This window comes from Elephas maximus, chromosome 20, assembly GCF_024166365.1.
Source record: "Elephas maximus indicus isolate mEleMax1 chromosome 20, mEleMax1 primary haplotype, whole genome shotgun sequence".
In the NCBI taxonomy this organism is placed as follows: Eukaryota; Metazoa; Chordata; class Mammalia; order Proboscidea; family Elephantidae; genus Elephas; species Elephas maximus.
Window position 1 is genome coordinate 47,322,732 of NC_064838.1, and position 14,446 is coordinate 47,337,177.

The 14,446-nt window shown below is 47.5% G+C and overlaps 1 protein-coding gene across 3 annotated transcripts in view; it reads left to right on the forward strand.

Moving 5' to 3' along the window:
* ACKR2 (atypical chemokine receptor 2) overlaps positions 1-14,446 on the forward strand; it is a 62,468-nt gene that overhangs the window by 41,372 nt on the left and 6,650 nt on the right. Inside the window, exon 1 of one of the 3 annotated variants that reach the window (XM_049863466.1) lies at positions 7,283-7,426. The exons of 1 other annotated variant lie outside the window; for it this stretch is intronic. The gene's annotated coding sequence lies outside the window, so the exon portion shown is untranslated. Of the gene's footprint in view, positions 1-7,282; positions 7,427-9,325; positions 9,423-14,446 lie in introns of those variants that run through there. One more of the 3 variants, XM_049863468.1, reaches the window with a different exon arrangement.

Genomic DNA, 14,446 nt, shown 5'->3' on the forward strand with positions numbered 1-14,446 from the left:
TGGAATTTTTTTTTTTTTGGCATTGAGTGGAAACCCTGGGGGTGTAGTGGTTAAGTGCTACGGCTGCTAACCAAAGGGTCGGCAGTTCGAATCCGCCAGGTGCTCCTTGGAAACTCTATGGGGCAGTTCTACTCTGTCCTATAGTGTCGCTATGAGTTGGAATCGACTCGAAGGCACTGGGTTTAGTTTTTTGGGGTTTTGGCATTGAGCATTAATGGCTGCTCACCTCACAAGGACAGAAACCCCCAGACTGTACCTGCCTCCTGACAGGTGAACACAGCACCACCTGCTAAGCAGTCATGCCAACCTTATCAAACCTCAATCTGATCAAACCTCCAGCTTCCAGTTTACAGGAAATAGGACAGAGGAGCATGTTAAACAAGACTGTGAAGATGCAATCAGCAAAATCCAGACTATGGGAAACAGGATGAACGACCAGTGTCTTCAGTAAATAGGTTACAAGGAAAAGTGAAAAATTTGAGATGGAGAAGGAATTTATAGATTTAAGAAAGGCTCAAAATATCAACCAATCACAGTGGGTGGACTTTATTTGGATTCTAATTCAAACTAACTGTAAAGGAAAAAAAATTATCACCTTTAAATAAGCTGTAACTGGGTACCTGATGATATGAAGGAATTAGGATTAACTTCTTTAGGTGTGATAATGGTCAAAGTCCTTATCTTTTACAGATACACACCCAAATATTTACAGATAGAATGATATGATGTCTGGTATTTGCTTCAAGGGGCAAGTGGGAGGGAGTTTAGGTGAAAAAGATTGGCCGCTAGTTGAAAATTGTTGAAGCTGGATGATAGGTGCATAGTTCATTATACTTTTCTGGTTTGTTTTTCTTTGGTCTATGTTTGAAAAGTGTCAAAATAAACAACTTAATAAAATGAAAAAAACACCTGGATTCAGAAGGGAGGATGCAGAAACCAACTGGAGGAGTTGAGGGTGGAGTTGTGGGGGGAATCAGGCTGGCTGGGCTCAAATCACAGCTCTGGAATTTGGAAAAGTCACCTAGTCTCTATGTGCTCTTGTTTTCTCATTATTCAATGGGTTTGTCAGGAGGGTTAGATGAATTTATACGTGTAAGACACGTAAAGTAGACCAGAAAACTGCACACCAGTTACGGAGTTAGCAGAGAATTGAGACCAGTCTTAGGTAAGAGCTAGTAATTCTGGGAAGGCCTTTTGCCCAGAGCATGCATTCACCCAGTAAACCTTTACTGAGTGTCTACTGTGTGTCGAGCACCGGCTGGGTTATGTTTTGGGGGACCCATAGTTGAGCATGAAATAATTTCTGTCCTGGAACCGCTGATCAGATCAGAGTTGGAGGGGCTGGGGACAAGGAAGGAGCAAAGAATTAAGCAGCATATTCACATACATTGCATGCAAGAGAGCACTTGGGTGGGAGTCAGACAGGCCAGGTGGCTTCTGTCAACTGTGTTTCTGGGCAACTCACTTTGCCTCTGAACCTTGGCAACCTTGTCGGCAAAATTAGCATGATAACCTCAACATGGTCTAACTCACAGAGAAGGCGTCTGGAGAACCACTCCATTTGCTCTAATGTGTAACACATGACTGAAGTTACTTAGTGAATGTATAAATATAATGATTTCAAACGTATGTTTATACTGGTACTTGGAGAAAATGCTATACATTCCCCCTTAGCCAAAAGCAGCCCTCTCCCAAGGCCCCGAGGACAGTGCCTCCCGGCAAACGTGCAACAGAAGGAGACAACACAAGTCTGGCATGGCTGGAGGGGGCCAGCATGGGGGGCAGCACAGAAAGAGGAAGTGGAAGAGGTGAGATGAGCAACATTTCCTTCCTGTCGTGCCATCAGTGGGCCATGATGGGAAGAAGTTGTATTTGAGATTCTGGCAGAACATCTAATCAAAGTGAGTAAGTGTGGGCACTAACAGAGCTGGTAAATTGAAGGGAAATTCAGGCTTTTAAAACCCCATAGATGGGCCAGACTGACCCCCTCATGGGTTCATACCGGAGTGGAGCGAACTTTGCCCAAGGAAGACGCAGAAACGGAGAGAGAGACAGAGCCTGAGACAGAGGATGAGGCCAGGCCAGGCCAGGCCAGGCCAGGGATCTTTCAGCAAAAAAGCCAGTTTGTGGGCAAATCAATTGGCCAGCATCTTTTGAGCTCTTGCTCGTGAGGAAATTGTGCCAGGCACTGTGTGTACAGATGAACAAGGCCTGCAGACCCAGAGCAGGGGATCAGGGAAGCCTAGAGAAGCCTGGGGAGGCTTCCCGGGTGAAGTGGGCCTGAAGCTGGGTCCTAGAGGACTGGAAGAATCAGGCTGCAGACAAAAGGCTCACAGATCGACAGTTGGTGCTCAGATGAAGAGAGAAGCAGGTGTTTTGGAAACGTTCTGAAAATGTGATGCCATTTTTCATTGTAACGGTAGGTGTGTCCATGTTTAAAATGTAAGTGTGCTATTTAACTCAGTACTGAAGTCACTCCTGAGGTTCATCCTTCAGCCAAAGACTAGACAGGTCCATAAAACAAACAATAATACACATAGCTCGACCATATATATGAGACTAAATGGGCACACAAGCCCAAAGTCAAGGACGAGAAGGCAGGAGGGGACAGAAAAGCTGGATGAATGGCAACGGGGAACCCAAGGTCGAGAGGGGGAAAGTGGCGACACATCATGGGGTTGGCAACCAAAGTCACAAGACAATATGTGTATTGTTTAATAGGAAACTAATTGTGCTCAGTAAACCTTCACTAAAGCACAATTAAAAAAAAAAGTGTGCTAAGAAGTATGTAAAAATAGTAAAGATTTTAACATCTCTGACCTGAAGTTGGGAGCCCTGGTGGTGCAGTGGTTAAGCACTCGACTGCTAACCAAAAGGTGGGCAGTTCGAATCCACTAGCCACTCCTTGGAAACACTATGGGGCAGTTCTACTCTGTCCCATAGGGTTGGTATGAGTCAGAATCGACTAGACGGCAACGGGTTTGTTTGTTTGTTTGTTTTACCCTGAAGTTGAGGGGACGTTGGGGGTTCATTGGTAGAATTCTTGCCTTCCATGTGGGAGGCCCTGGTTCAATTCCCAGCCAATGCACTTCGTACACAGCTACCACCCATCTGTCCATGAAGACTTGTCTGTTGCTCAACAGGTTTCAATGGCACTTCCAGACTGAGATGGACTAGGAAAGAAGACCTGGTTGGTGATCTACTTCCAAAAATCAATTAATGAAAATGGTCCGATCCCCCGCTGTCTTAGTTACCTAGTGCTGCTATAACAGAAATACCACAAGTATTGGTTTTAACAAGGAGAAATAAATTTCTTCACAATAAAGTAGGCTAAATGTCCAAATTTAAGGTGTCAGCTCCAGGGGAAGGCTTTCTCTCTCTCTGTTAGCCTTCTCATCAATCTTCCCCTGGAAGAAGAGCTTCTCAGCCTAGGTACCCCGGGTCCAAAGGATGTACTCTGCTTCTGGCACTGCTTACTTGGTGGAATGAGGTCCCCCTGTCTCTCTGCTCACTTCTTTTTTTTATATCTCAAGAGATTGCCTCAAGACACAATCCAATCCTGTAGTTTGAGTCCTGCTTCAGTAACACAACTGCAGCCCATCCTCCCTCATGAACATCATAGAGGCAGGATTTACAACATACAGGAAAATCACACAATACCAGGAATAATGGCCCAGCCCAACTGATACACACATTTTTGGGGAGACGTAATTCAACGCATGACACCAACTGATCACAGGGATGGTGCAGGACGGGGCAGCATTTCATTCCATTGTGTATGGGGTTGCCATGTGTTGGGGGCCACTTGACAGCAGATAAAACAGCAACAATCCTGATGTTAAAGTGGCACTGCAACCTGTGGGAGAGGCCCTGCGCATCAGAGGCTGGTCCTCTCCCCTCCCAGGGCAAACAGCCTCCTTGTGTGTCTTAAAGATAGCAAAGAAGATGAGTTCACAGCCTTCTTTCTCCAGCCTACTTCAATATTGGGAAGTTGCCCCATCTCCCTGACCTGAGTTTCTCTTGCTGCAATGCACTGTTATCTCTGCTTTGACTGGTCTTAGAGCTGGTGGAAGGAGCCCTGGTGGTATAGTGGTTAAGCACTCGGCTGCTCACTGAAAGGTTGGCAGTTTGAAACTACCAGTAGCTGCTCTGTGGGAGAAAGATATGGCAGCCTGTTTCCGTAAAAATTTACAGCCTTGGAAACCCTATAGGGCAGCTCTACTGTATCCTGTAGGGTCACTATGAGTCAGAATCGACTACACGGCAATGGGTTGGGTTAGGGCTGGTGGAGAACAGCTGGTTACCGTCCCCTGGGTGGGGACAGCTTCCTTTGTATGAAAGAATTTGGGCAAATGCTGCCCAGCTGTTTGCCACCTGGGCTTTTCAGTAGCTTTCCCTCCAGTAAGGGCAGAGAAGGGGAAGTCAGACAGCAAAAGCTCAGAGCACGAGGTTGGCGGATGCTGCTGGCCAGGGCCGGGGATGGGGTGGATCACTGAAAGGCAGGATGACTAGAGTGCAGGGGAAGCACATGGGGTCACCTGGCCTGGCTCAAGCCTGCCTGGAACTCCCCACCATTGGCCCCAGGAGCCGTGATTGACTTCCCTTGACTGGAACCTGCCCATTCCAGGAAAAAACCCTGCCCTGGCTGGGGAAACTCCCAGCGTGTGCCAGGGAAACCTGTCTGCCCGCAAGTGGGAACCTCAGCTCCTTCACAACTTGTGCTTCACCCCAGGGTCCAGGTGTTTGATGTGTATGCTGTGGCTGGGGGGAGTCATGGAGGGTGGGCAATGTAACCTCATTACCGATTTCATTAGGGAAATCAGCTCAACACGAAGCAGATGGGTTGGATATCTTTTAAAAGGGGATGGGACAATTTGGGAGCCCTGGTGGTGCAGTGGTTAAGAGATAGGCTGCTGACTAACCACTCCTTGGAAACCCTGTGGGGCAGTTCTACTTTGCCCCATAAGGTTGCTATGAGTCAGAATCAACTCGACGGCAATGGGTTTTTGGGGACACTTTGAGCAACAAAAGGAATATGATAATAATGGGTGATAACCCACAGAAGACAAGAAATACTCATGAGTCCATAGGGATATAAATAAATAATTGAACAAATAAATGGGGAGAAGGCTCAACTCTTTCTTACAGTGGAATTCTAGTTAACAAATGAAGGAGTGATGGAAATAGAAAATCACCATTAGGCAAACACCAGAGTAATAATTGTCAGAAAGAATCATCAACAGATACTAAAATTAGTGGGCAAAAGTATGCTGAGAAACAGGATATTTGCATAGTCTCAAAGTGTCTCCCCACAAGATGCTGAGGAATTACAAAGGGAAAAATAATAACTTCATAGTGGAAAAACCTGGCACATACCACCTTAACCAAGTCATCAAAGTTTAAAAAAAAACAGTTGCCATCAGATGATTCCGATTCCATAGGCTTTCTTAGGCTTTTTGGGGAGTAGATTGCCAGGCCTTTCTTCCGCAGTGCCTCTGGGTAGACTCAAACCTCCCATGTTAGCAGCCAAGTGTGTTAACTATTTGCACCACCCAGGGGCTCTAATCAAAGTTAACGCCACCAGAAATGAAACGTATCAGCTTCATGCACTGCTTGATACGCCATAACCTCACTTCGGGAGCATTACTCCAAAAAATGCATAACCCTGAGCTAAGCATGAGGAAACACCAAACCCAAATGTAAAGCCATTCTACAAACTACCTGGCTGGTGCTCTTCAAAACTGCCAACATCATGAAAGACAAAGCCAGACCTTGGAGCTGCCCCCGAGTAGAGGACACTTAGGAGACATGACAACCCAATGCTGGGTGGGTTCCGGGGTGGATCCTGAACCAGAGAAAGGACAGCAGTGGGGCCATTGATCTGTAAATTAGTAGTATTGTGTCAGTGTTAGTTTCCTGGCTTAGATCATTGTCCTGGGGTTATATTAGATGTTAACATTGGAAGAAGCTGGCTGACAGGTATACAGGAATACATTATACATTATTCCTGTATAATGTAAGCTATTTTTGTAAGTCTGAAAATTATTTTAAAAATTTTAAGAAGTTTGGAAAAAAAAAAAAAAGGAAGATGATGTGGAAGGAGCCCTGGGTCCTGGAAGGCAGCCATAAGGAGGTAGAATCGGACTCTGGTTCTCGTTGGGGGCTTCCTGAACCTCATTCTCCCTATTGGTGACTGAGAGTTTGGCCAAGAGAGGCTTGGAGGCCCACCCACTTGGAAGACTCCCTGCTTTTCTCTGAGTAAGAGCCCATCCCATCACAGGCTCAAACTTCACTCTGGGTGGCCTGTGGACCCCGGACAAAGGCAAACGTCTAAGCCCATGTCCATCTCTCTAGGGCATTCAGTTGTCATCACATCATCAGCATCCCCAGCACGGATGGGAAAACCGAGGCTCAGAGAGGGAAAGCCACCATCTCTAGGTCACACAGCCGGCATATGCAAAGCCAGATACAAGCCAAGCTGTGAGTGACCCAATGCTGATGCCTTTTTTTTTTTTTTAGTATTGCTTCATTATTGCTCAATTCAGGTGGAGGGAACAGGTATTCACCAAGCACCTGCTATTGTCAGCCTGTCTGTGGGGCTGCAGGTGAAGGTGGCTGAAACATTGACTCTGGACCACAGGTGCTGTGGGGCAGAGGGACCCCCATATTGGAAAGGTGGCATACCCTGCACACTCATTCGTTCATTCAGTTGCTGCTCTTGCCTGGCCCTGGGCTGGGGCTGGGAGTCAGATACGGTCCTTGCCCTGGGAGCTCCTGACCTGGTTGGGGAACAGATAAGTAAACAGGCAGCGAGTTATATAGGGATATAACTCATGATGAGGCAGCAGGGTGGGGAGAAGAAGAGAGAGGGAAAGAGGGAAGATGGTTTGGAAAATCTAGGAGATAAGGATATTGTGGGTGCTCTGTGGGTGTAGCCGACACAGCACTGTTTGGAGTTATAACAAGAGGAGACTCTGGGAGGGGTTTAGGGTTGGGGGAGGCCAGAGGTGGGCTCCTGCTTGGGAGGCCATCCAGGTGGGTGACAGGGTAAGCCAAAGCCTGGAGGCCTGGACTGGGGCCATTGGTGTCCTTGGCCCAGCTGCTGGGTACTTGGGGAATAGTTCCAGAGAGGTGTGGTTGGAGATACCTGTTTTCCTAAGTAATTAGACTCTCCTTGGTTGGGGGTGCTCCTTCATTGGGGGCGGTTATTTGAGCTTGACTTATTTGTTGACTAGGGAAACAGCTTGTGGCTATGCAGCAGAGGAGGGGCAGGGGCCGGTGCAAAGGGCCGCCTTTTCCAGCCCTAAAGCTGTGTGTCCAGGCCCCTGTCCAGAGAGGGGAAGAGCTTACAGAGGAGAATCACACTTCCTCTGCACTTCCCCTGAGGAAGAGGAACACAGGCGCTACTGCTCTCCTCCCGGCTCAGGCAAGTGGGTCTGGCTTCTCCGAGTGGGGTGGGACCTGCCCAAGGGCCACAGGGAGAGACCACCCAGTGGCCTGGGGAGTGGGAACAGGTGCTGGAGAGAGGAGGGGTTAGAGGGTGAGCGTGGAGTTTTCTCTCCCGGGCAATGGTTGGAGAGCTGCCTCCAGCAGTGGGGATGCAAGTGGTCCTCTGGTCCAGTTCCGGGAGGGAGTTTTCTGGGACTCTGTGAGAGTTGGGCCTCAGACCTAGGTGGGAGATCTCAGGTATTCCATTCTCTCTCTGGGGCTCGATTTCCCCCGCTGCACTATGATGGGGGGAGATGAGGTGGTCTTTAAGGTCCCCCCCGCTTCCAGGGCTGAGGTTCCTTACCTCTTTGGTGTTCTTTTGTACACTTCCACTAAGTGCTCCTTAGAAGGGAGGATGGCAAGACTTTGTCTCACATACTTTGGACATGGTATCACGAGGGACCAGTCCCTGGAGGACATCACACTTGGTAAAGTAGAGGGTCAGCGAAAAAGAGGAAGACCCTCAAAGCGATGGATTAACACAGTGGCTGCAGTAATGGGCTCTCTTAACATAGCGAGGATTGTGAGGATGGCACAGGACCGGACAGCATCTTGTTCTGTTGTACATGGCGTGGCTGTGAGTCGGAATTGACTCCACAGCACCTAACAACCATCCTCTCTCCATGTACCCCTGAATTCTCAGCCCCCTCCTTCTGCCCCAGGATCCAAACAGCTCCAGGATCCCCTCTCATCCATCCCTCCTGAGCCAAGTGTCATTTAATCAGTGAGTTTACTCATTTCAGGACCTAGAAGTTAACTAATACTTATGTGCCAGGAACCCGTTTAATTATTATAAAAACTCTATGAGGGAGGCATTTTATAGACAGGACTTCAAACATGTTCCCTCAGGTTCGAACCCCCGCTGAGAATTTGCGTTTCCGTTCCAGATGGACTGAATCAGAATCTACATTTGTAACAAGATCCCAGGTGATTCTTATGTACAATAAATTTTGAGACCCACCGCTCTTCTAAGTGGTTCTTAGCATTGGTCCCTAACCAGCAGTATTAGCATCGCCTGGGAAGTTGTTAGAAATGCAAATTCTCAGCAAGGGTTTGAACCTGAAGGAACATGTGAAACCCTGTTTATAGGTGAGAGAACTAAGGGTCTGAGAGGCTAAGTAACCTGCCCAGGGATACCCAGCCATTAAGGAGCCCTGGTGGTACAGTGGTTAATCGCTCAGCTGCTAACCAAAAGATTGGGGATTTGAACCCACCAGCTGCTCTGTGGGAGAAAGTTGTGGCACTCTGCTTCTGTAAAGAGCACAGCCTTGGAAATTCTGTGGAGCACTTCTGCTCTGTCCTATAGGGTTGCTATGAGTCAGAATCGACTCTCAGAATGGCTCAACCTGTGTTTTGTCTATTCTACCATGCGGAGTATACTGCTCTCCCTGGGGATGGTGGTGGGGATGTTTGATTTTGAATCCAGAATAATGCTGAAATACAAACACAAGGAGCTAGTGGTGAAATTTCAGGCAACAATGAAGGGGGCAAAAAAAAAAAAAAGAAAATTCTGGAAAGACATGAAAAATCACATCTCCTGTCCTGAGGCAGCAGCTCCTTGGAGTTGGGCTCTAAAAGTCATTACGTTTTATTAACTGAAATAAGCCTTCGGGGGAAGGGTTACTCTTGGGATTTTATCAATGTCACAAACATCCCTGTTTCCTGATAAGAACCAGGAAGTATTGAGTAATGTGGGGTCCCAGGGAGCGTGGGGAGCAATGTACCTCACCTATCCCAGGAAGCAGGAGGCGTGTCTATCAAGGCTGCAGGGGGACCCCTGCCCTGCAGGGGACTGGACAGGGCAACTCCCTTCCAGTCCCAAAACTGTGACTGTACAAATCCAAGGCAGGCTGGTTCAGCAGATTGGGCTCTGGGTGTGAAAACAGACAGGGAAGCAATACGCCAAGAGCTTCCCCTGGGGTTATTTATCAGAGGTAGGATTATGGGTTTTTTTTTTTTTAATTTTTGCCTCTTTCTATTTTTTTCTTCTGTATTTTCACATTTCACATTTTGTAATCAGGAAAAATACATGTTAAAAAAAGCAAAGAGACAAGGAGTGAGCAGTGGTGTGCGTGTCCAAGACCAGGGCTCTAGGGCTGGCCTGGTCTAGCTTGTGGGGTGGCTCTGGGTTTCTTGCAGGGCTTCTGCAACCAACACAGGTATATGTCTGTTGATGTCACTTCTGTTAGGTTTCTAGAGCATGTATATCTAAAGATGGGATTGCTGGATCATAAAGGAGTTCTATTTCTGGTTTTTTGAGGACACACCACACCGTTTTCCGCACCGGTTGTACCATTTTATAGTCCCAAAGGCAATGGATAAGTGTTCCAGTCTCCCCGCATCCTTGCCAACATTCGTTGTCTGTTATAGCCAGGGTAAGGTGGTATCTCCTTGTAGCTTTTTTTGCATCTCTCTACTCAAACGGCTAATGATCATGAGCACCTTTTCATGTGTTTTTTGGCCACTTGAATGTCCTCTTTGGTGAAGCTTCTGTTCATGTCCTTGCCCATTTTTAAACTGGGCTGTCTTTTTGCTGTTGCGTTGTTGAAATTTTCCGTACGTTTTAGAGATTAGACCCTTATCTGATATGTTGTTTACAAAGATTTTTGTCCCAGTCTATAGATTGTCTTTTTACTGTTTTGATAAAGTCTTTTGATGAGCATAAGTGTTTAATTTTTTTGAGGTTCCGTTTATCTAATTTTTTGTCTGTTATCTGTGTGTTGTAGTTATGCTTGTTAGCCTTTTTTTTTTTTTTTGATAGGTCTTTATGTTTTCTTCCAAGAACTTTATAGTTTTATGTTTAACATTTAGGTTTTGATTCATTTTGAGTTAGTTTTTGTGTGTGGTGTGAGAGGTGAGTCCTGTTTCATTCTTCTGTGTGTGGATATCTAGTTTTGCCAGCTCCACTTATTAAAGAGACTGTTTCTTTCCCCACTGAATGCATTTGGACCCCTTGTCGAAAATCAGCTGTCTATAAATGGAGGGGTTTATTTCTGGGCCCAGAGGGTTTTCAATGACTGATTTTTTGAAAGCAGATCACCCGGCCTTTCTTCTGAGGCACCTCAGAGTAGACTCAAACCTCCAACCTTCCGGTTAACAGCTAAGCACGTTAACTATTTGCACTGCCCAGAGGCTCTATTGGTCAGAATCCACTGGAGGACAATTTTCCTTTTTTTTTTTTTTTTAAAGTATTATTTATTTTACAGGTAAGAGGACAGGCTTATGGAGGTCAAAAGCCCTGGGCCGGAAGCCCTGCCTCTGTCTTGGGGCTGGCAGAGCCTGAAGATTTAAGCCCAAGGGCACCCCAAATTGAGCAGTGAAACCCAGTGCCAACTCTGTCCCCAGAGCTGGGCATTTGTGAGTTCCTCTCCTCGGTGCATTCCTGGAGCACTGGCCTTCTTCCCTCGTGTCCTCGATGTACGACTCTAAGTTCCTTTTCCTGTTTTCCATTCACGAGGTTCCAACCTTTTGACCAGGCTTCCATTCAGGCATCCTGCTACTTTTCTACCTCTAGGCCCATGCCTTGCCACATCTCATAATGAACTAGCCTTGGCTCTGGACCTGGGTTCAAATCCCAGCTCTGCCACTTACTGGCTGTGTGGCCCTGGGCAAGTTCCTTAGCCTCTCTGTGCCTCAGTTTCCTCTTATGTAAAATGGAGATGATAATAGTAGAGTTATTGTAAAGATGCAGTGAATCAATGCATGCAAAGTTCTAAAAACTAAGCCTGTCACATAGTAAGTGCTACATTCAAAAAACCCAAACCCATTGCCATCAAGTCAATTCCAACTCATAGCAACTCTGTAGTGCTCTGTAAGACAGAGTAGAACTGCCCCACAGGGTTTCCAAGGAACAGCTGGTAGTTTCCAACTGCCGAGTTTTGGTTAGCAACCAAGTTCTTAACCACTGTGCCACCAGAGCTCCAAGTGCTATGTAAGTGTTGGCTATTATTATTATTATTGTTGTTGTTGTTGTTACTACATACACAGTTTAATACCTATTACTGGTTTCCCCAATGCATGTGTTCTACCACCATGCCCGACTGCTCTGTTCTGTACCTCTCCCAAGGCAAAACACTGTGATTAGAGCCTGAATCACTCCGCAACTCCTGCCTCAACTTTTCCAGCCACGACTGGCCCAGGAATGTGGGATGGAAATGCCAGAGGGATGGGCAGAGGGCCAGGGGGCCTAGCCTGAGCTGAGCCAGGAGAGGAGTCCAGGCTTTGGGCCCTTCTCCACCCAGTCCTCCCAAGAGCAGTGGGGGGAGTATCCTGGGAGGGAAATGGGGTAAGTAAAAGGCCACATTCTGTGACATTGGTCCAAGGAGGCTTTGCACCATGGTTCAGCAGAAACAGTGGGGGCTCTGGGCTGGTCACGCTCTGTGGTCACAATCTTCTGAGGCCACTAGGGCAGGGGTGGCCTAGGCTGGGGAAACAACTCACAGAGGGAGGATCTCGGCTCAGCTGTGTCCGGGGCAAGAGCAGGGGAAGTGGAAAACCAGGCCAAGGGAAAATGAGAAGAGAAGTGGGAGAGAGAGGTGCCTGTGACAATTAATTCCATGAGGATTTGTTGAACACCTCCTGATGCCAGGCCCTATGCCTGCAAGCCCTGGGACACAGTTCCAACTCCTGGGAACCTCCAGTCTAGAGCACCAAAAGATGGCTCTTCTTCCAGGAGGTGGGCACTAAGACTGAAAAGTGACCTTCTGGGAGTGTCTGCAGGGCTGGGGTGGTGGCTTCCCCAGGCCAGTGGCACAAGCAGCTTCTGGGAGGGGAGGATTTAGGTTGCATTTTAAATGTATTTCTAAATTCTAAGGAAGCAAGCCAAATTATCGTCCACTAGAAGCAACCTCAAATGGTGTTTTTGGTTTTTATTTCCAAAGCTTGTGTAGTCTATTGGGGTCATGCATGATCGTATTTATTTGTTCTCTGGCCACAGCTCCACTATGAGCCACACAACGTGTGTGTGCTGGGGGCACCAGAGAGGAGGCCTGCATGTGGCCCCTGTCCTACAGACTCCCAGGTGGGGGTGGTGGTCAGATTCACATGGAAGATGGCCGGAGACGCAGAGAGGGAGACTGCAAGCTGTGCAGGGCAGGTCAAGTTCCACAGGTCATGATCTACAGTATGCTGGCAAAGGTTTAATAAGTCTCCAGCATACCACCAGACCTGAATCTTCTCTGCCACTTGTTACTGAGGCCAGAAATCCCACCACCAGAGCCTTCTCCTTCAAATCCATGTTTGGTCCATGTTAGAAATGGGAGCTAATCCATCTTTTACTGTTGGGGCCCTGGTGGCACAGTGGTGAAGCATTTGGCTGCTAACCAAAAGGTCAGATCCATGGTTTGCTGATCTGAGGTTGTGGGCAATCGGGCTTCACCTCTCTAAAGCTTCAGTTTCTTCATCTGGAAAATGGGGATCATACTAGTGCTGCCTCCTAGGATTATGGTGAGAATTAAATGAGAAAACTACATGTCAGTACTCAGCTCAGAGAAGGAACTCAACAGCATGGCTGCCTTCCTGTCAGTATAGACATAGCAATATCCTCTCTCTTATTGCCTCAACTGCAGCTTCTCTGAGAGGCTTTGGAAGGTGGGCCCTAGATCCCCAGGAGGAGACATTACTCCTCCAGCCAGAGATTCTTGTGGAGCTGAGGTTGGGCCAGCCCAGGCCAGTGGCCTCATGAAGTCACCAAGAGCATGATATGGCTGCCCCAGAGACAAGCTGTAGTTTGCCTCTGTGCTCTTGGCTTTGTTGTAGGGGAAGCCCAGCTGACCTTGCTCTTCCTATCCCTCTTCCATAGGCCTCCCTCCCCACCCCCAATATAGTTCTCTGGATTCCTCAAAGGTCCCACTGCAGAGCTTCACCCAAGACTGCTTTACTACCTCCTAATTCTCACTAGGTTGTGAATGACTGATACCCCCACTCATTTCTCTCAAGGTATTGCTGGATAAGCCAAATGAATTTAGACAATAAGGGAAAGTGAAAAGAAAAAGGAAAAGTAGAATGAGAGTAGGGACTGTCATGTGTGAGTAGATGGAGACCTGAGCCACAGTCAGTAACAGCCTGGCCACTGACTACTGACTGTGTGCTTTGCACAAGTTGTTCCCCTTTTTCAGCTTCAGTTTCCCCACCTGTAAGTTGACGGAGGTGGACACCAGACTCTCTCACTGTCTCAACCTGAGACTCTGAGCACATGAGGGATCACGGGAGGTGTATTAGTTTTCCACTGCTGCTATAACAAATTACCACAAATTTGGTGACTTAAAACAACACAAATTCATTATATAACAGTTTTGGAGGTCAGAAGTCTAAAATGGGTTGACAGTGCTGCATTCCTTCTGGAAGCTCTAGGGGAGAATACGTTCCTTGCCTCTCCTGGCTTCTAGAGGCCGCCTGCCTTCCTTAGTTGATGACTGAGACCTCTGCTTCCATTGTCAGTCTCCTTCTGTGACTCTGACTCTCCTGTCTCCCTCTGGTAGGGGCCCTTGTGATGAGATTGGGTCCACTGTCTAATCCAGGATACCCTCCTTATCTCAAGAGCCTTAACTTAATCATGCCTGCAATATCTCTTTTGCTGCAATAACATAGTCACAGGTTTTGGGGGTTAGGGTGTGGCTATCTTTGGGCAAAATAATTCTGCCTAGCACAGGAAGGGTGTGCTTTGCAAAGAGTTCAATAAAGCCTTGCAGCATGGATGGTGGACTCTAGAACAGCCAGACTAGCCAACAAGGCCAATATCGTAGGCAACCAAGACCTCCTGAGCCTAACCACAACTGCCTTCTATGCCCTTCTCGGGTAAGGCCTTTTGATAATGCCTGGGTGGGGCAGAACAGAGATCAAGGATGAACTGGAACCTGGCATAGAATATTGGGCCTGGAGTCCAAAGACCTGAGTTTCAGATGCAGTGTGGCTGACAACTCACTGTTTGGCCTTGAAAATATTGCTTTACTCCTGGGTT